This window comes from Protopterus annectens, chromosome 13.part0 (genome assembly GCF_019279795.1).
Source record: "Protopterus annectens isolate FY-2018-M chromosome 13.part0, PAN1.0, whole genome shotgun sequence".
NCBI lineage: Eukaryota > Metazoa > Chordata > Ceratodontiformes > Protopteridae > Protopterus > Protopterus annectens.
The window spans coordinates 1,247,287,213-1,247,310,942 of NC_056747.1; the positions used below are offsets into that span (position 1 = coordinate 1,247,287,213).

At 38.2% G+C, this 23,730-nt stretch overlaps 1 protein-coding gene across 1 annotated transcript in view; it reads left to right on the forward strand.

Annotated features, from left to right (window-relative positions):
- The first annotated feature begins 13,283 nt into the window (after positions 1 to 13,283).
- OSBPL7 (oxysterol binding protein like 7) overlaps positions 13,284 to 23,730 on the forward strand; it is a 1,590,705-nt gene continuing 1,580,258 nt past the window's right edge. Inside the window, exon 1 of the mRNA XM_044054965.1 lies at positions 13,284 to 13,540. The gene's annotated coding sequence lies outside the window, so the exon portion shown is untranslated. The remainder of the gene's footprint in view (positions 13,541 to 23,730) is intronic.

Genomic DNA, 23,730 nt, shown 5'->3' on the forward strand with positions numbered 1-23,730 from the left:
ATTAAGACATACCAAACCAACAGGCTAAAATCCAGGAACTTTAATAGATGTATCCAAAAGAGTGGTAGGTGCTTTCAAGGTGACCATACCGCTTCATCAGACAACATTAGCTAAGAAATACAAGTCTTTTATACAAAGTGTGACCAATAAAAAGCCCTTAATTATGATATCATCAGAAAGTTACAAATTAAAAAAAATTTACATCTATTACATCTGTTAATAATCCGCTATTGTATGAGACTTTTATTTCACAACCATCTCTAGACTTCAACACAAATGACCAGACTCTGGAGTTTACAAAAAATTACAGAGACCTGGAAAACAAATTATACAAATACAAACGCTTACAGTGGCAGCGACTGCACCTTGAGGCTTCTTTGAAACACCAGGTCATTCCTAGAGGTTTTCGGATTCTTAACATGCCCAGCTATGGGGATACTTATCCAGAGCTCCTTAGAAGATGGCAGCAGTTAAATCTAAAGTTTAGTACTGAGTACATCAATCTTTTGTTAGACTTTTTTCTACCAATGGAGAAAGATCTGCCTGTAGACATTTTAGAAATGGAGAAGCATATCACCAGTAAGTTCTCCCTAAATATTATAGCTGACAGACTAGATAAACTGCATGACAACATTGTTTTATATGAAAAACGTCTTCAATCTGCAAAAATTAAGAACATTCAGAGAGATGTTCATGATTTTCAAATAATGCGGTCTTTTCCTGGCCACGAGAACAACCAACACCAGTGGTAGCTTCTGCTGCCACTCAGATATCCCGGGAGCCAATAAAAGATGACCTGGCTAATGTAGCTCTTCCACTTCCTATGAACAAGTAAACGCCCCTGTGGATGTATCACAGGAACGGAATGATGCTTCTGCTTTTAAACAGAGCACTAAAACTTTTTCCAGCATCCTACAGCAGGATAATACAATACTGAATGCATCTAGTGCTTCTACAAGTAATACTGTTCAAATGGAAACACACTCTCTTTTCCACTATATCAGGAAGAAGTGAACGGCACAAAACAGAAGAGGGTTTTTTTAGGCAACAAAACGCCAACAACTTTTTCTTTATCAAACCCTCTACCCATCAAGAACAGGTGGAGGAGTATGGGTCAGAAAGGGAGGTTACAGTGGCAGAGCATCGAAAAGGACACAACAAGTAGTGAAGAAACTGAGATTTTAAATGCAGGTTTGGTGCATAACATTTCTTCATTAGAACTTACACAAGCACAGGTTGAACTGTTAAATAAGGGTCTCCTGTTTGTACCATCCAAACGTGCAGACCAAGCTGAACTGTTAAAAAGACTTAAGGTTACTAGGTAGGTCTTTAACTTTAAAAATGTTATACTCTTATGGTAACAATGATATTTTTGAATCTTTTAAGAAACCTAGCATTTTCATACCTGTACCTCACTCTACTATACAAATGTGTATTGATATGTGTGAAACTGAGATTAGGGACTTGTTTCAACATGGCACTAGGGCTAACTTTTCTAATATGTCTTCAGAAGACTATATAGCCTTACAAGAACACACGTGCCTTGGAAATTAGACCAGTCGACAAAGGTGGTGGCATTGTGGTTTTGGACAGAGAAATGTACCTGAATCAAATGAAAGTACTTCTATATGATACCAATACTTATAAATGTATTCCTAAGCATGGGATAACTGAAAAGGTTTCTTTTATGATATTTGATTTACTGATGACTGGTTTGATTAATGAAGACCTTTTTAAGTTCTTGAATGTTGATCATCCTTTAACCCCCACAGTTTATGGCCTCCCTAAAATTCACAAAAATTGTGTCATTCTGCCTATGAGGCCAATAGTTTCAGGAGCTGGATGATGCACTGAACCATTGTCTATTTATATAGAGAAGACATTACACCCTCTATTAGAATTGTGTGACAGTGTTTTGAAGGATATGAAAACTTTCCTTGAGAGGTTGTATGATAGAATTTCGACCATCAATGCTAACTATATGTTTGTTGCGCTTGACATAGAGTCATTATTTATGGTCATCACCAATGATTGGGGCATAAATAATGTAAGGGAATTCTTACATGGTAAGGAAGGCTTTTCTGATGGTAACATAAAACTTATATGTTCCCTGTTAGAGATTGTGTTAGAAAATAATATTGTTCTATTCGAATAGGAATTTTTTCTACAAAAGGTTGGCGTGGCCATGGGCACTGCCTGTGCCAATAGCTACGCTAACCCAGTTTTGGTGCAATGGGAGCAACATCATTTACTGTCAAACAGTAATGTATTTGCAGAGCACCTTCTTTGGTATGTCCATTTTGTTGATGATATTTTTATGTTATGGGTTGGCACAGTTGATGATTTGAACAATTTCATGAGGTACATGCATAGTACCACTTCTTCTCTGATTTTTTGTGTACACTCTTTTGAACATTTAGAATTTCTAGATGTCAAAATAGACAAAGCAGACTTTGATTCTGTCTATACCAGCCTATATAGAAAACCTACACTCAGGAATGCACTTTTACACAATAATACTATGCATCCAAGGCATATAATGAGAAATATGCTTAAAGGACAGGTATATAGAATACTTAGCCTTCATAATGATGATACAGTTGCACGCAAAGCTCTTGAATCTTTGAAAAATTATTTTTTAGAAAGGGGCTATTGAGAAACAGAAATAGATACCTGCATCTCTGAAGCTTGGAAGCAGAGATTAGATAGCTGCAGGCCTTATTTATTTATTTTTATTTATTTATTTATTTTACATTTGTTGACCGGGATAGTCCAGCTGGATGCTTGTCCATTTTCAGCGGAGGCCCGGGGAGAAAAGCTCCAAGGGTAAGCAGATACAGTATTACATAATACCAGCATTACATATTACAAACAGACTATTTACAGTGATTACATAAGTAAGCAAGTTAAACAAGTTCCACAGGTTACAGTTAATCCCGAGCATAAGTCAGGATTAAATTAAATTACACAGTAAGCTGGTTAACAGATTTTTACACATTCTAGAGAGAGTTAGCTAGGCTTGATACATTGACATAGCCAGTTAAGTGCCAAATGTTGTTTGAGTCTAGTTTTAAATTGACCTAAGGTAGAAAGTAAGGTAATATCAGCTGGAAGAGAGTTCTAGGGTCTACTTACAGAGTTTGCAAAGAGAGAGTCACTGGCTGTGTTATTAATTTTGCTAGTCTGAATTAGTAGTTTGTTAGAGGATTGAAGTGGTCTAGGATTGTTATAGGGGGTGATAATATTTTTAAGTGCAGGAGTATTGTCCGGATTATAGAGGATTTTATAGGCCATAATCAGTTGGTTATACTGGATTAGGCTGGGTAGTTCAAGCCACCCAAGCTGATTTAGATTGATGCAATGATGTGTCCTAAAAGGCAGCCCAGTGGCAAACCTGGCAATGTAGTTGTAGCAAATTGAGAGTTTGTTAAGGACAGTCTTGTTTAAATTCGAGAGTAGAGGGGATGCATACAGAAGGGTTGAAAGAAGGTGAGAGCGAGCTATGGCAATTTTAGCTGGAGGGGTTAGGAAGGCTTTTATTCTGTAAAGTGACCCTAGTTTTTATTGATGGTTTTGATAGTTTGGTTAACATGTAGGTCAAATTTTAGATTATTATCTAGGATGACACCTAATAGTTTTGTAGAGGGGTCAGGGGAGATTATTGTGCCATCATTTGAATTTATGGTAAAGGTGAAAGTGGTAGACCTATGTGTTGGTGAAAATAACAGCATTTCAGTTTTTTTGGGATTTAGGATCAGACGAATTTCAGAAAGCCAGTTTTCTATTGTATTAAAGGTGGTCTGGGTAGCTGACCATAACTCTATTGGAGATGTGGCCGAGCAAATCAGAGTAGAGTCATCAGCATATTGGATGCAGCTGACTTTTGGGATGACAGTATAAAGTTTGTTAATGAAGATGGAGAACAGCAAGGGCCCTAGTATAGAGCCTTGTGGTACTCCAAGGGTGTTAGGTAGGAGATTAGAGAGTTTGTTCTGCCAGAGGACAGCCTGCTGTCGACCATTCAGGTAGGATTGAAACCATTGAAGGGCTCTAGTATCTAGACAGAATGTTTTCAGAGTGTGGATTAAAAGTTGGTGATCAACCATATCGAATGCCTTGGAAAGATCCAAGAAGAGGGCTGAGTATATATAATTATTGTTGCGATTATGGTTTATGTTGTTGGTAAAGGCTAGGAGGGCTGAATTAGTGCTGTGATGAGGACGGAAGCCATGCTGAGGGTCTGCCATAAGGTAATTCTGGATTAGGTGGTGCATGACTTGTCTATGAATACATTTTTCCATAATCTTTGCAAGTGGAGAGAGTATAGCTATTGGCCTATAATTGGAGAATTCAGTACAGCTGCCTCCTTTGTGAAGTGGGATTACATAGGATATTTTCCAGATGGTGGGAATTTTAGCTTCTAGTATGGTTCGATTGATTAGTATTGATATGGGGTAAGCAACAGCATCAGCTGATTTTTGTAGGTACTCGGCAGGGAGTTGATCAGCCGAAAGTGTAGTGGGTTTTAATTTTTTGATCAAGGTACAGATAAGTGAAGTGGCGACTGGTTGGAAGCTGAACACGAGTAGGTTTCTAGGGGTGGTACTTTCAGGACCAGGGGAGCTAGGAGGTAGTTGGCTAGCTAGGGCTTGAATTGTCTCAGTAAAGAATTGGTTAAAACTGTCAGAACCATCTTCAGGGGTTTTATCAATAGTAGCAGCAGGGATTGGGGTTGAAGTTTGTCCAGGATGTAGTAGATTATTTAAACCTGCCCAAAACTTCTGAGGGTTATTTTGATTTACTGTCTGTAAATTACAGTAGTATTGTTTTTTGTCTTGTAAAATGAATTTTTTAGTTTCGTTTCTGGATTGCCTGTATTTAATGTGATCTTGGGGGTCTTTAGAAAAATGCCATAAAGCCCATGCTTTGTTTCTAAGGGTAATTTTGAGTTTAGACTCTTTAGAAAGCCATGGCACAGTTTTTGCCTTTGTTCTCTTTGAACAAACAGGTGCATGCAAATCAAGGATCTCAAGGAATTTGTTGTTAAAGTATGCTACTACTTCCTCTAAGGGGAGGTGTTTTAGAATAGACCAATTACATGAGTTTAGTTCTTGTTGGAATTTGGCAGAGTCAAAGTTTTTATTGTTTCTAACCTTTCTGAGTAAGGGTTGTTGGGAATTAATGGCTTTGTGCTTAATTACATATGTGAGAAGGTGATCGCTTAGGCCATCAGGGAGGTTACCAGAGGTGTACAGTTGGGGGTAGCTATTTATGAGTACCCAGTCAAGTATGCTTTCTTTTTGGTTGGGTTTACCTATCCTGGTAGGGGTGGATATGATTTGTGTAAATGCATGCAGGTTAATATGGGTGGTTGGGGATTCTGAGGAACAGGTGCCCCAGTCTATGTTAAATTCTCCATGTAGTAGGGTTTCTTGGGGGTAGTGACATGATAGCCAGCGCAGGATATCTTCAGGTGTAGATATATTGTTAACTGGGGGAATGTACATACAGATGATATTAATGCATTTATTTTTTATTAAGTTGCAATTTGGTGGCAAGAATCTCTGAGTTATTAATCTGAGGTGGTTGCATTACATCTATGGTGACATTCAACTCAGATTTATGGAGTACAGCTACCCCACCCCCCTTCCTGGAAGCACGATCCAGCCTGTGTATGTTGTACCCAGGTGGTAACACTTCATTGTCTGTAGTGTTAGGTTTTAACCAGGTTTCAGATAAACAGAGATTCTCAAGGGAGTGGACATCCAGAAGTGCATGCAATTCGTGTACCTTGTTATTAATGCTTCTAATATTGAGATGAGAGGCTAGGAGAGAGTTAGTTGGCCTTTTAATTGTAGGTTTGTAGCTTAGATTGCAATTATTTTAAATCAACTACAAGCACACATGCAGTAGAACAGCAACAGGACTCTACCAGTAATATTTTAGAGTGCCTCTACAATATTCTAGTGATATAAGTCAATATTGTGACATTATAAAGAATAACTGGAAGATACTGAACAGTGTACCTGAGTTAAAAGACAAGATAGGAAGTACTCCACATTTTTCTTTCAGAAACAACAAATCCCTCAAGCAACATCTTTATTATAAGTCCAATATGCTAGAGAAATGGAACCCATTATCTGACAGGAATGGTACATTTCCTTGCAGAAGTTGTTCAGCCTATAAATTTATTTTTACCTGTCTGTCATACACACACCCAGTTTTAAGATTCACAATTAATGTTGATTTTTATGCTGACTGCAAAACGTGTAACCTTGTATATTTTTCTTTCTGTCAACTATGTCATGCATTTTATGTTAGCAAGACAAATAGACCCTTTAAGGATAGGGTCCTTGAACATCAGGGAGACATAAAGAATAAAAAAAGATAGTAATGCCTTAGCAGCACATATTACGAGCCATGGTACTGCACACTCATTTAGGTTCTTTGTATTGCAAGTTTTAGACACTAATTTAAGAGAAGGTGATTTTAAAAACCACACTGAAACTATAGAACAGAAGTGGATTTTATTGTTGAATGCAGAAAAACCACCTGGTCTAAATGTTTTTTTCTCACTGAAACCCTTCTTGAAAGGACATAGACTTAGACATAAATAATATGTTTTATTTTCATATATATTTTTATAAGTGCAATATGTTTGCATACATTTTATAGCTGTTTTTATTCATGATACATGAATGTGTTTTCTGCAGTATGTGTTTTTTTTTTAATTTGTAACTTTTTGCTGACATCATAATTAAGGTTTTTTTATTGGTTGCACTTTGTATAAAAGACTTGTATTTCTTAGTTAATGTTGTCTGATGAAGCGGTGTGGTCACCGTGCAAAACGCTTACCACTCTTTTGGATACATCTATTAAAGTTCCTGGATTTTAGCCTGTTGGTTTGGTATGTCTTCATTTATTTTGTTCTCTACTTAACCCTGGAACAAACAGAGAGCACATCCTATCACCTGATACCCCTCCATCATAAATAGCCAAAAACGTTAACAAGCACTTCATAAAATCAATAGCAGAACTACTAATTAACACCCCTAATGCTGGACCCCCCCACCCTTCAACCTGTTCAGACACCAACCCGAGACCATCAACTACTTCTAACCCTGTCATTAATAACCCCCCAACTCAACAAAATGTCATACAACCCCATTCTCATTTCAGCCCATACCCAATGACACCATTAAGAAACTGCTACAGAAAACAAAATCCTGCTTCACCTCAGCTGATAATCTTCTACCACACTACCTCAAACTGGCTGCCAACTCAATTGCCTACCCAATCAGTATTCTTATAAATAGGTCTTTATCCAAATCAGAAGTACCTATCATATGGAAACAATCTCACATTACCCCCATCCATAAAGGAGGCAACTCTTTTGAACCATCCAATTTCCATCCTGTATCCATCTTGTCACCCATATCCACAATTCTCAAGAGAGGTATCCATCAGCAGGTAATGCAATACCTATGGCAAAACAATCTTTTAACCAAAACCCAACATGGCTTCTGACCTAGCCACAGCACAGCTACAGCGCTATTATCTTTTACAGACACTGTGAACAAGGCCAGAGATGCAGGATGCTATACAGCCTCAGTATTCCTGGATCTCTCCAAGGCCTTTGACACAGTGTCTCACCCCTTACTATTGAACACACTGTCTAACTTAGGCTTCTCAGATAAAACAGTAAAATGGTTTCAGAGCTACCTCAAGGATCGTAAACAGGCAGTGAAATGGTCCAATGAACTCTTGCCCTTTCTGCACAACCCTACTGAAGTCCCTCAAGGCTTCATCCTAGGACCCCTACTCTTCAACATTTTCACAAACAACCTTCACACTGCCTCTCACACTGGGACCCTCATTCAATATGCTGATGATTCCACCATAATCTGTACTGCTCAATCACTACCAGAACTACTTTCAAAAACTCAACAGTCCTTTACTGCATTTGAATCCTGGCTAAGAACTGCTCAACACTTTCTTAATCCAAATAGGACTAAACTAGTACTCTTTCACCCCCAAACACCTCCCCTGTCACTGATCATTTCAACATCCTTGCATCTGACAACACTGTCATAGAAATAGTGCAGGAAACCAAACTTAGGCATTATCACTGACAATAACCTTTCATTCAACTCCCATATACAGTAAAATGTAAAGAAAAATTATGAAAAACTGAGATTCTTATATAGAAACAAATATTTCTTTACTGCAGCAACCAAAACTACCCTTGCAAAAACATTTTTACTTCCTTCCCTTCTTTACGGTGCTCCTATCCTAACTAACTTGCAATATTCTATCCTAAGCAAGTTGGAACAGTGCTACAACAAAGTTTGCCACAAACTCTAAATATCACACACACCACTGTAAACTACTACCAGAATTAAACTGGCTTGAACTCCCCAACCAACCTGCCTTTATTCAGCTATCCACCTTGGACAACCTTATTTTCAAGCCTACTGCCGGCCTTGCACTAGCCAATCTAGTCACACCAAATTGATCTTTACGATCAGAAAACAAAAATCTCTTAGCTATCTCAAACCCTACACGAAAACCAGGTCACTCTCTGTATTCATACTCTGTCTATATACTATGGAATTCACTACCTCTAGCTACCAGGTTTATGCCTGACCTAACCCATTTCAAAGCCTCTTTAAAAATCATCTCAAAAATACCTGGCTCCGCTCCTGCATGAAGCCTGCTTAATGCTCATCTCATCTTCTTCCACATATGCCTCATCCTCCTCTTCTATTTCACTCTCTCATTGTCTGTAAGATCCTAAGGTTCTCCTAACGCCTTCTCTTTTCTATACCATATCCTTAAGCTACTGTTTAGACTGTAATGCTTCTCTTCTTCTTAACTCTTTCACTATCTTTCTGCATCACTAACATTCTGGCTATTATTTTCCTAACTGAAGCCAACATTCTATTTTTTCATGTACTATAACAGTTAATGTCATACATTGTAGTACCTACATGCTATTTTGGACACTATCGGTGCTCATGAATGTCATTACTTATGATAGTAAGATGATGGACATTTTGTTAGATGACAATAAGTATATAAAGGCTTCCATTAATGAGGTGCATATAGCATATAAAAAGATCTATATAGCGCTTAATGACTTGGCATTGGAGGGCTGCATTGATACTGAAACTTTCAAGTTCTTACACAATAAGGAACAAAAGTACCGTCTATCTTTGGGATACCAAAGGTCCACAAAGATGTGCAAGACCCTCCCTTGAGGCCTATAGTGGCAGCTAGCCAATCTGTTACTGCACCTATTGCTAAATATTTGGATTCTAGGTTAAAACATTTGTCTATAGGTGCGTGTAACGTTTTGAAGGATTCATGGGATTTTTTAAAAAGTGTAAGGGATAAACAGATAACCAATTATGTCATTTTTATCACTATTGATGTGGTTGACCTTTTCACTTCTATTCCTCATGAGATTGGTTTGGAGTTTTTATGAAGAGATTTTAAGAAATTACAACAATTTTACTGAAAAGGAGATTTGTGTTTTTACTGTCTTGATGGAATTGGCATTAAATAATAATTTTCTTTATTTTGAAGGGAAATTGTTTCGACAGTTGAAGGGGGTGGCCATGGGGGCCATGTGTGCCCCTTCCTATGCAAATTTAGTGATGGCTTGGTGGGAGCAGAAATATGTGTTTAATTCAGTGTTTAAGGATTGTTGGGCACTATGCAAACGTTTTCTGGATGACATCTGTATATTTTTGACAGAGAGTGAGGAGAAATTTATGGATTTCTTTGAACATATTCCCAATAGTACTGATTTTTTCAGATTTACGTATAAGATTATTGATTTTTTGGATGTTAATATTAGGAAGAGCAATAGTGGTTTTGAATCAAAAGTGTACAGGAAGGAGACGTATTGGAATGAATTTCTGCATTTCTCGAGTGCCCATCCCCACTTTCAGAAGAAAGGTATAGTGACTGGTCAATATGTACGTGGTAGTTGAATGACCTTTGATGACAAGGACTTTATTGATGAGTGTGACTTGTTGAAGCATATGCTTCTGGAAAGAGGATACCCAGAGATTAAATTCAGGAAGAGGTGTTGCAGTACAGGAAAGAAAGATTTACACCAACTTTATGTTCCATTGATATATATATATATATATATATATATATATATATATATATATACACAAAAGATGGGGGAATGAGCAATGGGGAAGATGACACATATGGGAATGCTTTTATTGTGGATTTTAGTGGAGACTCCCAAGTTATTAGAGACATTGTCCAAAGGGAATGGGACAGGTTCTCTTAAGTTTTCTGATTTGAACTTAAAATTTGATGATCCATTAAAGTTCATTTTCAGAAAAAGGTAGATGCATTAAGGACCTTATGGAAAATAAACTTGGGGGTGATTCTGTTAAAAAAGTGTGAACCTTCAAGTGTGGAGCATGTCAGCAATGTCCCTTCATTGCTGACACTTCTGAGATTATTATTAGTAACAGGAATAAACATATAATATCTAAATCTTACTTTAACTGTGAGAGTAAAGGGTTTGTTTACATTGCGACCTGTAAAATATGTAAAGCTTTTTACATAGGTAAGAAGGAAAGATGTCTAAAGAGAAGAATTTACGAACATCTTTATGACATTAGGAGAGGTAGCAATAGAAATGCATTATACAAACACACGTTGAGTTGTGAAGGTGCTTCCTTTACTTTTTTTGTATTAGATGAGATAGTGATGGATGTAAGGGGTGGTTCCTGGGAGACCATTCTGGAATATAAGGAGGTTTACTGGCAACTGGTGTTGGAAGCCAAGCGGCCAGGTTTGAATGACATGGTCTTCCTAGCCCCTGTCCTGAAGTTAAGGACAACGAAATTATGAATTCCATAACCACCCTGTTGAATAAATTGTTTATATATTTATTATTTTACTTATTTATTTATCACATGTTTTAACAGGAAAAGTTTAACTTAATACAAAAAATAGGGGAACTTTTTATTCAGTATGTATGTTTTTAATTTTTGTTTAAGAAAGAGTTAAAGTTTTTATTGATGTCACATGATTTTAAACTTTATTAATGTGCAAGGGTATAAATGGGGAGAGGTTTGGATTGTCAGCATTTTCTCATGAAGTTGGAGATGAAAACGAACTGGTAGTGTTTTCAGCATTACTGTGTGCTTTGCTTGCTGTGAAATTTATTAAAAAGTTTTTCTAGGTTGATACGGCTTTCTGGTGCTTTACTTGGTTTATAACAGTCAATGTCATACACTGTAGTACCTACACACTATTTTGGACACTATCTACTTATAGGCTGTATATATGGTGAGAGTGACTATTATTGTCTATAATGTTTTAACTCTATAGAATTGTGTAGATGTGTAGTATATATTGTAATATCTTGCAGCATAGTTTATTTTCCTTCAACTTATTTTTGTATAGTATTTCTAATGTAATTTGTATTGGATTATACTGTATTTGTATTGTACTGTATGTGGGGCTTTTCACCCTGGGTCTCTGCTGAAAACGGGTTCTGTACACCTAGTCAGACCACCCCAGTAAACAAATGTCAAATAAATAAATAACTAAATAAATAAATTGGGGAAGAAGGCCATTGATACAGACATTTTTTTTAAAATAGTAGTATAACTAATGTAAAGCTGATAGAAAAAGAAAATGTCAATTAACATGAATTGGACACGCTACACCTAAAGAAATCCCAATCCCTCCAAGCTACATGCTCTAGGGACCTAAACCTTGTCACCACAATAAACAGGACATGCTGGAGGGATAGATTCCTGTCCCAGAGACTTCCTATACTCTGGAACAAGCTACCCATCTATGTCAAGCAAAGTTCCTCATTAGCTCTCTTCAAGAAAAATCTTGATAAGTGGATGGGAAATAGGAAATACACCCCGGGGATCACTTCTGTGGCTCTGCTTGACAGGGGCACCGGAAATTAACTTTCTTGGGTGGCGTAAGCCAGGGAACCTTATTGGTTAGGCTTACTTAGGCCCTTGGGCCGATAGCCTAGTACCTACCTATGAACCTATGGATGTTCTGAAGTAAAAAAAAAAGTCTGCAACCATAATGATTATCAACATTTACTGATAATTATCAGTATTTGTTGTCTGTAATCCACCACTTATTCTCAAATTAAAAAAAAAAAGTCTCAGTTTTAGGAGGGATGGTCATGGAGTAAACATTTGTGCCGAATTAGGGAAGCCAGGCCGTAAAAGGTAGGGATAGATGAGAGATATGCCTATACACAATGCCACTGTTTGCATCAGTTCTCACATTTCTTTTCTTTTTGCTACTTTGTATTTGTCTTTATTTACTTTTATATTTGGTTGAATCCATTCTAGTACAAAGGTCTGCTTGCTTATTAACAATCTTGACATGGATGGTAAACAAATCTTTGCATTGGTATTAACCACACAACATATTGCGTTATACTTTTTCATTTACTTCAATCATATTTTGGCAGTTATTCCGCTATGTTCTTCAATGTACATGTGATGTGCCTTCCCAACAAGGTTAATTGTAGCACAAAAATAAATATATAGGGTTGACACCTTTTTAGATACAGTACAAAGGACTGAACTTCATTTTTTTCCAAATAAAAGCTTACTTTTGTAATATTTAAAGCTGCTTATGCTGTTTCATTCATATACTATTTAGGCGTTTCATATACAAAACAATTTTATACCGCTATAGCTATTAAAGAAAACTTAGGAAATATTTAAATCTGAAATCTCTCTTTTTTTTTTTTTTTTTTTTTTGGTATGGCACAACAGCTTAAATAGGGGACTCTGCTCTTCAAAGAGGGACAGGTGGTAACTAACTAAATGAATAAACATAACAAACCGTTACACACACACACGGTACATCACTGTAAAAAATGACACTGCTAAAATAAATTACTCTGGAACCGACTGCAATAATAAATACACTGAATTAGCTGGGCCAAAGAGGATTGATGCCACAGACTGATTTCACCTTTCCTGAAATTGCGAGATACATACTGAACTCAGATGTTCAAGCTTAATAAAAATAGTAATAAATTCAAAAACATAAACAAAGACGAACAAGTACTAAAATGTTTTAATGCAGGTAAAGACTGTAATCCTGAAAGTAGCAAGGCGCCTAAACACCAATAACAGGTAGTTGTCGACTATTTGTGACTTTTACTCCTGTCCGCCAGGGGGCAGAAGAGGGGCAGTAGCAGTGCGGTGCTACAGCTCCCCTCCCGTGTGCGATGGGATACTCACTTCCGGGTTCGTGAACTGAGGTGGCAGAGTGACAGCAGTAGCATCTGACTGCCAGTTGTTTGAATCAGGAAACCGGTTTTTTTTCGCAAGAGATTTGTGAATCTGTGATTGCCACGTAGTGGAACCAGAGAGCGAGTCTTTGCCCACATTGGGACTTAGGAAGCCGATGTTTGGAGAAAATTGCTGAACGCTGTGTTGTACAACAAAACGGGATTTAGCTGGGACACAGTACTGTTTTGGTCATCTCTTCTCCAGGACCAAGAGAACAGGTGGGCGTCTAAGACTGTAGCCGCTGCAGGTGCTCAGATATGAATCACGACACTCCTGTTATGCAAATACTGTACAAAAGTGGCAAATCAGAAGTGTGTGTTTTGGGTTGATGATGATGGTTGGGGAGCAATCTATAACACAGCAGTCTGTAGCACAATCACTGGTACAAACTTAGTAACTGTGCCTTGGTAGGGATGTTCAATTTAATAAACAGTAGAGTACATCATTCCTTAGAATGCATAATGTTTAGGAGGGTAGTGCTCGCATTTTTTTTTATTTTAGTTCGGAGAGTTTGAACAGTCAACAATAGATTTGATGGGATGTAATAAATGTATCATTCTAGATATGCAGTAGTTGATATTAGATGTATACACTGGATAAAGATTACATAACTTTTATGCAGACCATGTAGCCAGGACCAGCCCACTGTTGACAGTTTTAAAGAAACATCATTTTCTAAATGTTTTCTAGTGATGAGCAAACCTCTCACACTTCCCTCAGTGCAGGGGTCTGCATCCCATTCACCTCACTTTGCCAATGTAATCAACTCTGATGTTACTGCTCCTTGGGAATGCGCCAGTGCTCTTAGAAAAAGATTGCTGTGTCTTATTGACCACAGGCTGACAGTTTTTGAAGAAGTACTCCATGACCAAATAACTTAATACAAACAGTGGGCACATTTGAATGATTTCAAAGAATGTGTCTACAGAGTTGACATTTTCCAGTAAGCATGCTTGTGTTTAATATATGCTACAGATGGAATCAAATTAGTAAGCTGTATCTACATGAAGATATTGATAATATTTGTGTCAGTATATTACGTAAGTTGCACTGGTTTTCTATCCCATGACATCCATACCAGACACTAATATTCATCAGGTTGTGGAGAAACTTCACATTTTGTTTTTAGGAAGTCATTCTGCAATATACAGCATAAACCAATGTTTAATTAAAGACAGGCTGGTAATAGTAAAGATGTGGTAGTATATCCACTGTTTTGCCGGAATGGCACAGAAGGATTGATTTCTGCGACACACACAAATGTTTAACTTGTCTGAGTGCAAACTTACAGTGCAAGCCAAGATATACACAGATATGTGGCTAAGTTAATAGGAAACAGCACATTACCATTTGCAGCCCGTGCAGCTAATCTTATTAGTTACACTCCTCTTGCACAAGAGGGATTTCTGTTTTTATATTGAGAAGACTAAACTCTCATATTCATAAGCATATTTGTTTAGTAAGAATGCTGTTGTCAGACATTGTTTAGAGCACTAAATGCTTTAAGTTTTGTTTTTATTATTAAATGTTTACATGTTGAATGGAGCTGGCAATTATTGAGTCACTTAAGTGGAAGGTTTACACTAATGTAAGCATAATGCATCTAGGTGACCAGGTTTAAATGCAAATGTTTAGCATGTCTTTATTTGTTATATGCAAGTGTGCATATTTAACAGTACAGTTTTGACAAATGTTTTTATGACAACATGAAGTTATAATTATAAGTTTTTGTATTTAATAAATATGTTTTGTTTTTCTGAAAGTAAGTACGCTGATATTTGCTTTTGTATGCGTTGTGTCTTAAGTATAAATGGGTTCACTTATGCTGTTGTCTGAGTGTTTTATATATGTCTGTGCCCGTTTGTCTCTCTCTCTCTCTCTCTATATATATATATATATATATATATATATATATATATATATATATATAGACACACTTTTTTATATGTGTATGAATATATATAATTAGTCATACACACGCATATAGATGTATATAAGATAGGTATTGATGTGTGTGTATGTGAAATGTGTGATCATATAAAGAATTGTCTTTTTCATTTTTTCTTTTTGTTTTTATTAACTTGAGTAAGCTGCTAAGCACAAATTAATGTGTCTTTTAAGGAGTAACCCCTGAACAGACTGGATAAGTGACTTGCTCAGGGTTGCATAGTTCATAGTAGTGCATTTGTGTGACTTTCTGCCTGTTTTGTTATCCCTGGTGTTATTGTCTGTAAATTTTCTTTCAGAGGAGTGCAAGCAGAAGTTTGCATCTTTATCAACATTTAAGGAGTAGTCAGTGTTTGCAGAATTATGGGCCACTTCTCATTGAGAATTGTGAACACATTCTTTTGTCAGAGATCATATTAAGAGCGACATGTAATATATTAATTTTTAAAAGATACATTAGGAACATGGAAGGAAGGAAAAATGTGGAGCATTTATTTAATTAAATCTGCCTGTTTTATTTATGCAGTCTGTACTTGTTATGTGTCTGCTCCTTTTTCTGTTCCAGCTGAATTTGTTTCTGCTTTAAAAAGAAAACAAAAATTGAATTAGTGATGCTTAAATCTTTCTATTAAACCATGTTCCTTTGGAAGCCTTCTCATCTGTCATTGGGAAGGTGGTAGAGACTTGTTTTGTATCCTTGGCAGGGCAGTATTTGATATACTGACACCTCTTCTTGGTAGTGACTAGAGGCATGGGTTGTCACAGTGCTACTTCTACAATTCTGACTACAGTGTGAATATTATCAGCACTACATGTGCAAATAGACATGCTTCTGTGATGCAATTGCTTGTCACTCTTAAACAGGGTGCAGTAACCAAAGAACTCTCAAGGGCATGATTCTTATGAAAACACTCAATATAATCAAACGTTCATAACATCAAACGTGTTTAACACAGGCAGAAGTGATCGAAACTCATTTAATCGTTCTAGTGTTAAATCTGTTTAAGGTGGTGATTGAGGAATTTATCTTTTCCTCACTGTAGACCATTCTCAGAGTTGGTATATGTAATTAGCAGGAGGTGCTCACGCTGGGGTGCAGGAGGGTTTTGTTTTTCACTGTGGTGGCTTTCAGTCTATTAGGATCGATCATTAACCATTCAAATTTGTCTACTTCGATGTTTAGAATTGATTCCAATTTTTACACGTGGACCAACACTCCCCTGCCCTCAGAGGAGGATTGTTCGCCAGGTAGGCACTGCAACAGTAATAAAAGCAAGTAGGTGGGAAATGGGCTAGGACTGCTGGGGTCCAAGGAAAATTTGAGGGGTATTCCTCTGAGTTTAATTGTTTAACTTATTTTAAATGCATAAATACGTTGCCTGTCTTTCAGATATAAGAATGTGACACCCATGATATAATTTTAATTTTTTAGGGTGATTCTGTGAGCTACATAGTGTGGAGGAGTCTGATTAGAAATTGTTACATTTTTATATAAAGGAATGTTTGGAGGGCGTTTTGAGTGATACATTAGTATGTCGTACTGTTGATTATTTCAGCAGCTGTTTAATATTTCAAAACTTTACTTTGGGTGTCTTTATTAGATTAACTTTGATTATGTTTAGTTGGTCTACCTGTGAGGCCTTTACAGTACTCTTTTTATTAATTATTCCCGGTTTCTGCAGTGCTTTATTGCTAATTATTCTTAACTACTGGAGTGATGTTACTCATTTGAAACTGACTTGTGTTATTCTGGTTAAAGATCAAGTATAAATAGTATTTTTTCTAGCTTTGGGTTTTCATAAAATATTATTATCATGCATTTTCCCATATACAAACAGTCTTTTGTTGAAAACTCAGGTTTTAAAATTAATTAATAATCATTTTAAAACGTACCTTTTAGAATTCCCACCAGCCATGGAAGAGCTATCAGAACTTCCCTTCTGTTGACTTGCCTTAATCATCACGTGATAACAGGGCATACATCATTGATTGTAAGAAAGCTAATTAGTTAATTGTTAATTTGTAAACAGTTGTGAATCCGTTACAGAATTGTCAGTCTGTTAAATTAGCAGTTTAAAAATAATTGTAGTTAGTTTTTGCATTGCTGTCACTTTAACAGGTTGGGATTACCTAACTGAGTTATGTATTGCTAAATACCAATTAACTGATTAACACTTTTACACTCACTTATGTAAGTATTTTCTTCTACGACACCCTAATTAATACAGGATGGTGGCAGAGAGTTTTTGTAGCATTTTTGCCTTCAGCAAGAGTTTTAAAAGACATTTTGTTAAAAATAGTAATCCTTAACAAACCAGTTTGCCACAAAAAAAACTTCTTACAGATTTAACCTAGTTTCTGTGCTTTAATTTTTCACAACAGTATTGAAAACCATACTGCAACACTTTGACATCTGTTAAGAAGATTATCCACTCCAAACAGTGTGGTAATGTGTTTTACCGAATATGTATCTCCATTTGTAAAGGCCAACATGATGAGTTTTTGTTTAATTGTGGGAGCTACATACAAGTTCTCAACACCTGTGTTTGACAGTCATAAGTGCAGACACTTATGTGTGAATATTTTTAGTGTTTGGTATATTAATTCTGAGATAAAAATACTAGAAATGAAATGACCCAGTTGTTAGATTTATTTGTGAACCTGATTTCAGGTTAAAGGCTTCAGCATCTGAGTGAGTTCAGTCCTGATGTTTAGTCACGGTCTACTTGGCATTTCTTGCTCTTCCTTAGACAAAGAAACTTTGGGCCATTTTGAAAAAGAAGTAACTGAGGAAGGCCAGAAATATAAAGAACAAAACCTAGAGATTTTTGAAAGGTATAAAAAAGAAACACGGAAAAGAATGAAAGATCTGATATGGTGTAATATTTAACTCTCAAAAAGCAGTAAATGAACTCAACTTGTAAAATCACAAAAATAAAAGCTGATGAAGTAAGAAACACTGCTTCATTTAAAAAGAAACTCAAGTTAGCGCTTTCATCTCTCTACTGTAGATCAGAGACTTCTTCAGACTGAGGTATTGTTCTCTTACACCTTTTTTTAAAATGCAAAGTACATCACATGATACAGACACATCATTCACTGAAGTTGTTAAACCCAGTAATTACAGTGTCTTACATGCAGAGAAACACAATGTCATAAAATATTAGAATTTGCAAGCAAAAATGAGGGCAGCGTGGAAGAAGGATACCCAGACAGTTCTAGTAGGAGTAGTGGGTCTTACAAAAAAAAGATTTTACAGCCTTATTTTGATATGTTACTGATGCATGTAACGCCATATGAATTACAGTAGGAGTCATTTCTTGGGACATTGCGGGTGCTATAAAGAGCTGCTTTGGCTAACATCAAAGATTGAAACAGTACTAATTTCATGAACTTTAATCTTACTTTGACTTGAGAATGGGGTTCATTTCCATCATGGTACTTAAAACCCAAAAGACTTGGAGAAATTAAACCAGAAAAAGGATAACAAGGTTGATGTATAAGAAGGCAACACTTGCATAGAAAAATAGCCCAGATCCTGGAGCTGATGCTCTAACCATCTGAATAAATCAGCCTAACATAGAAAGAAGCTGGCAGCATCATGTCTAAGTGCTAAGTAAATGGCTGTGGGCTAATATTGAATTTTTCATAGTAGTAGTATCCACCACCACTGTGTTGTAGTAGTAGTATCCACCACCACTGTGTTGTAGTAGTAGTAGTATCCACCACCACTGTGTTGTAGTAGTAGTATCCACCACCACTGTGTTGTAGTAGTAGTAGTATCCACCACCACTGTGTTGTAGTAGTAGTATCCACCACCACTGTGTTGTAGTAGTAGTATCCACCACCACTGTGTTGTAGTAGTAGTAGTATCCACCACCACTGTGTTGTAGTAGTAGTATCCACCACCACTGTGTTGTAGTAGTAGTATCCACCGCCACTGTGTTGTAGTAGTAGTATCCACCACCACTGTGTTGTAGTAGTAGTATCCACCACCACTGTGTTGTAGTAGTAGTAGTATCCACCACCACTGTGTTGTAGTAGTAGTATCCACCACCACTGTGTTGTAGTAGTAGTATCCACCACCACTGTGTTGTAGTAGTAGTATCCACCACCACTGTGTTGTAGTAGTAGTATCCACCACCACTGTGTTGTAGTAGTAGTATCCACCACCACTGTGTTGTAGTACTGTGTTGTAGTAGTAGTATCCACCACCACTGTGTTGTAGTAGTAGTATCCACCACCACTGTGTTGTAGTAGTAGTATCCACCACCACTGTGTTGTAGTAGTAGTATCCACCACCACTGTGTTGTAGTAGTAGTATCCACCACCACTGTGTTGTAGTAGTAGTATCCACCGCCACTGTGTTGTAGTAGTAGTATCCACCACCACTGTGTTGTAGTAGTAGTATCCACCACCACTGTGTTGTAGTAGTAGTATCCACCACCACTGTGTTGTAGTAGTAGTATCCACCACCACTGTGTTGTAGTAGTAGTATCCACCGCCACTGTGTTGTAGTAGTAGTATCCACCACCACTGTGTTGTAGTAGTAGTAGTATCCACCACCACTGTGTTGTAGTAGTAGTATCCACCGCCACTGTGTTGTAGTAGTAGTATCCACCGCCACTGTGTTGTAGTAGTAGTATCCACCGCCACTGTGTTGTAGTAGTAGTATCCACCGCCACTGTGTTGTAGTAGTAGTATCCACCGCCACTGTGTTGTAGTAGTAGTATCCACCGCCACTGTGTTGTAGTAGTAGTATCCACCGCCACTGTGTTGTAGTAGTAGTATCCAGTAGTACCCACCACCACTGTGTTGTAGTAGTAGTATCCACCGCCACTGTGTTGTAGTAGTAGTAGTATCCACCACCACTGTGTTGTAGTAGTAGTATCCACCGCCACTGTGTTGTAGTAGTAGTATCCACCGCCACTGTGTTGTAGTAGTAGTATCCACCGCCACTGTGTTGTAGTAGTAGTATCCACCGCCACTGTGTTGTATTAGTAGTATCCACCGCCACTGTGTTGTAGTAGTAGTATCCACCGCCACTGTGTTGTAGTAGTAGTATCCACCGCCACTGTGTTGTAGTAGTAGTAGTATCCACCACCACTGTGTTGTAGTAGTAGTATCCACCGCCACTGTGTTGTAGTAGTAGTATCCACCACCACTGTGTTGTAGTAGTAGTATCCACCACCACTGTGTTGTAGTAGTAGTAGTATCCACCACCACTGTGTTGTAGTAGTAGTATCCACCGCCACTGTGTTGTAGTAGTAGTATCCACCGCCACTGTGTTGTAGTAGTAGTATCCACCGCCACTGTGTTGTAGTAGTAGTATCCACCACCACTGTGTTGTAGTAGTAGTATCCACCGCCACTGTGTTGTAGTAGTAGTATCCACCGCCACTGTGTTGTAGTAGTAGTATCCACCGCCACTGTGTTGTAGTAGTAGTATCCACCACCACTGTGTTGTAGTAGTAGTAGTATCCACCACCACTGTGTTGTAGTAGTAGTATCCACCACCACTGTGTTGTAGTAGTAGTATCCACCGCCACTGTGTTGTAGTAGTAGTATCCACCGCCACTGTGTTGTAGTAGTAGTATCCACCGCCACTGTGTTGTAGTAGTAGTATCCACCACCACTGTGTTGTAGTAGTAGTAGTATCCACCACCACTGTGTTGTAGTAGTAGTATCCACCGCCACTGTGTTGTAGTAGTAGTATCCACCACCACTGTGTTGTAGTAGTAGTATCCACCACCACTGTGTTGCTCTATCACCCATTGCGTATCTACACAATACTTTCATATTTTCTCTACCTAGCCTGTAATGCCACTCGTAGCCACTATTCTTACGTTAATCACTATTGCTCCCCAACACTCACACATACCTCTCCTCTACCTGCCGCCTGGTAACAACTTACCCTTCATTGAATCCCTTCTCTCTTGGTATGCTTCCTCCTTCAACCAGGAAACTATCGTTCTAGGAGACTTCAATCTGGACTGGCTATCCTGCTCCTCTAACTACCCTACCAATTTTATTAATCTATACAATTTCACACAAACTATTAATTATCCCACATGTACAGTCAAACAGTCCAAAAACAATCTTTACTTGACTGGATATTAAGCAACAAGCACACGTGGGGTACCATTTTGGCTTACCAGTCACTGAGGGACCGTGCCCCCACATTTCTAGTCAGAAGAAAAAAAAATTATAAACGGGCATGCATTCCTTACAAGTGCACTCACAATAAAAAGAACTTCTCCCTGACATATTTAATCTGTTACTTCAACATTGTGACTGGTACCCACTAAAAAACCTACAACTAGACCTTGCAGTTGAATATTTCAACACCAAATTCCTACACATCTTAAATAAGCTTGCCCCCACCAGGAGAATACGCCACAAATCCAGACAACTCCCATGGCTATCTAATGGTGCCAAAAGTCTAATTAAACAAAGGGACAGAGCCTGGTCACTGTATCACACCACCAAGGGTCACTATATCACACCACCAAAGATAAAAACAACGTATCCCTATATCATCAACTAAGAAACAAGTCATTAATGATCAAAAACTAACTTTTCAAACTGCCAACAGAAGAACTTACACAATCCCCATATGTTTTGTTAAAACATCAGCCACCTCCTCAACCCTGGGAAAACTTTCAGCCCTTCTTGTTCCACATCTAATTCCTGTGAACCTTTAGCCTCACAGTTCAACTCAGTCACCTCACTCCTAGACAGCAAACAATACCTAGCCCTGTCAGTTCCCATCCTTACCAGCAAACAATACCTACCCCTGTCAGTCCCCATCCTTACCAGCAAACAACACCCTACCCCTGTCAGTCGCCATCCTTACCAGCAAACAACACCTACCTCTCTCATTCCCCATCCTTACTAACAAACAAAACCTACCCCTCTCAGTCCCCATCCTTACCAGCAAACCACACCTACCCCTCTCAGTCCCCATCCTTACCAGCAAACAACACCTACCCCTCTTAGTCCCTATCCTTACCAGCAAACAACACCTACCCCTCTCAGTCCCCATCCTTACCAGCAAACAACACCTACCACTTTCAGTCCCCATTCTTACCAGCAAACAACACCTACCCCTGTCAGTCTCCATCCTTACCACTGAGAACACAGACCTTCTCCTTGAAACCTATTCAAACCTCTTACATAAAAAAACTCTAAGCAAACTAAAACCCTGCTGTCTTGCTGCTGACTATCTACCCAATGAATTTCTAAAAGTAGCCACTCCTTCCATTGCCTTCTCCAAATCCATGCTAATCAATTGCTGTATCTCAGAACTGTATGTTCCTCACCTCTGGAAGATTTCTCACATCTCACCCCTCCACAAGGGCGGCCTCTCTAGAGATATTTCAAACTACGGATGCATTGCCATCCTCTCTCCCATAGCAAAAATCCTAGAAAAATGTATACACCAACAACTCATGTTCCACCAAACCACTAAAAATCTGCAGTCCATTTCTCAGCATGGTTTCAGACCTAAACATAGTACTAACACACCTCTAATATCCTTCGCTGAGACTGTTCATCAACTCAGAAATGAAGGCCAGCTAGTCTCTGCAATTTTCTTGGACATGTCAAAAGCCTTCGACACCATATCCCATCAACTACTACTCAACAAACTTGCAACTTATAATCTAAGTTCATCAGCCCTAACATGGTTATACAGTTATTTGTCTAACCGTAAACAATCTACAAAATGGGAGAACAAACTCTCCCCCCTCTTCTACCAGTTACCAGTGGGGTACCCCAATGTTCCATACTTGGTCCCCTCCTTTTTGTCTTATTTACCAACAACCTACATTCTGCCACACAGCTTGCCACCGTCATCCAATATGCAGACAACTCCACTGTTATCTGCTCAGCCTTTTCCATGCAAGAACTACAACAAAAAATGCCAAAGGCTTTCCTAGATATTGAAAATTATCTCTCCAATCATCCACTCATATTAAATCCAAACAAAACGAAATTAATGTTTTTGCTAACTATTCATTCAAGCACAGCTCTCTACCTCTCTATATTCTTTCCTCTAATGGCACTAAAATTGAACCTACAAATGGGACTAAGCTCCTAGGAGTCACTTGATGACAGACTAAAATCTGATAAACACATTACAGTATTAAGAAAGTTCACACAAAACTTGGTGCTCTATATAGGGCCAAACCATACCTCATAAACCAAGCCAGACTAGCCATAGGTAGATCTCACTTACTTTCCGCCCTACTCTTGTTTGTCCTTTCGGCTTTTTCTGGTTAGGAGTCACCTCAGCGGAACTCCGGTCTGCTAATGATTGGCAGTAGATTTTTATGGTGCCGAGTTGCCAGCCCGACGCCCAACCTTCAGCGAAAGCACGCCCATTCACGCATGTCTTTCGGAGGCCACATGACCGCGGGGAGGACATGCGGACTCCACACAGAAGGCACTCCAGCTGTGAA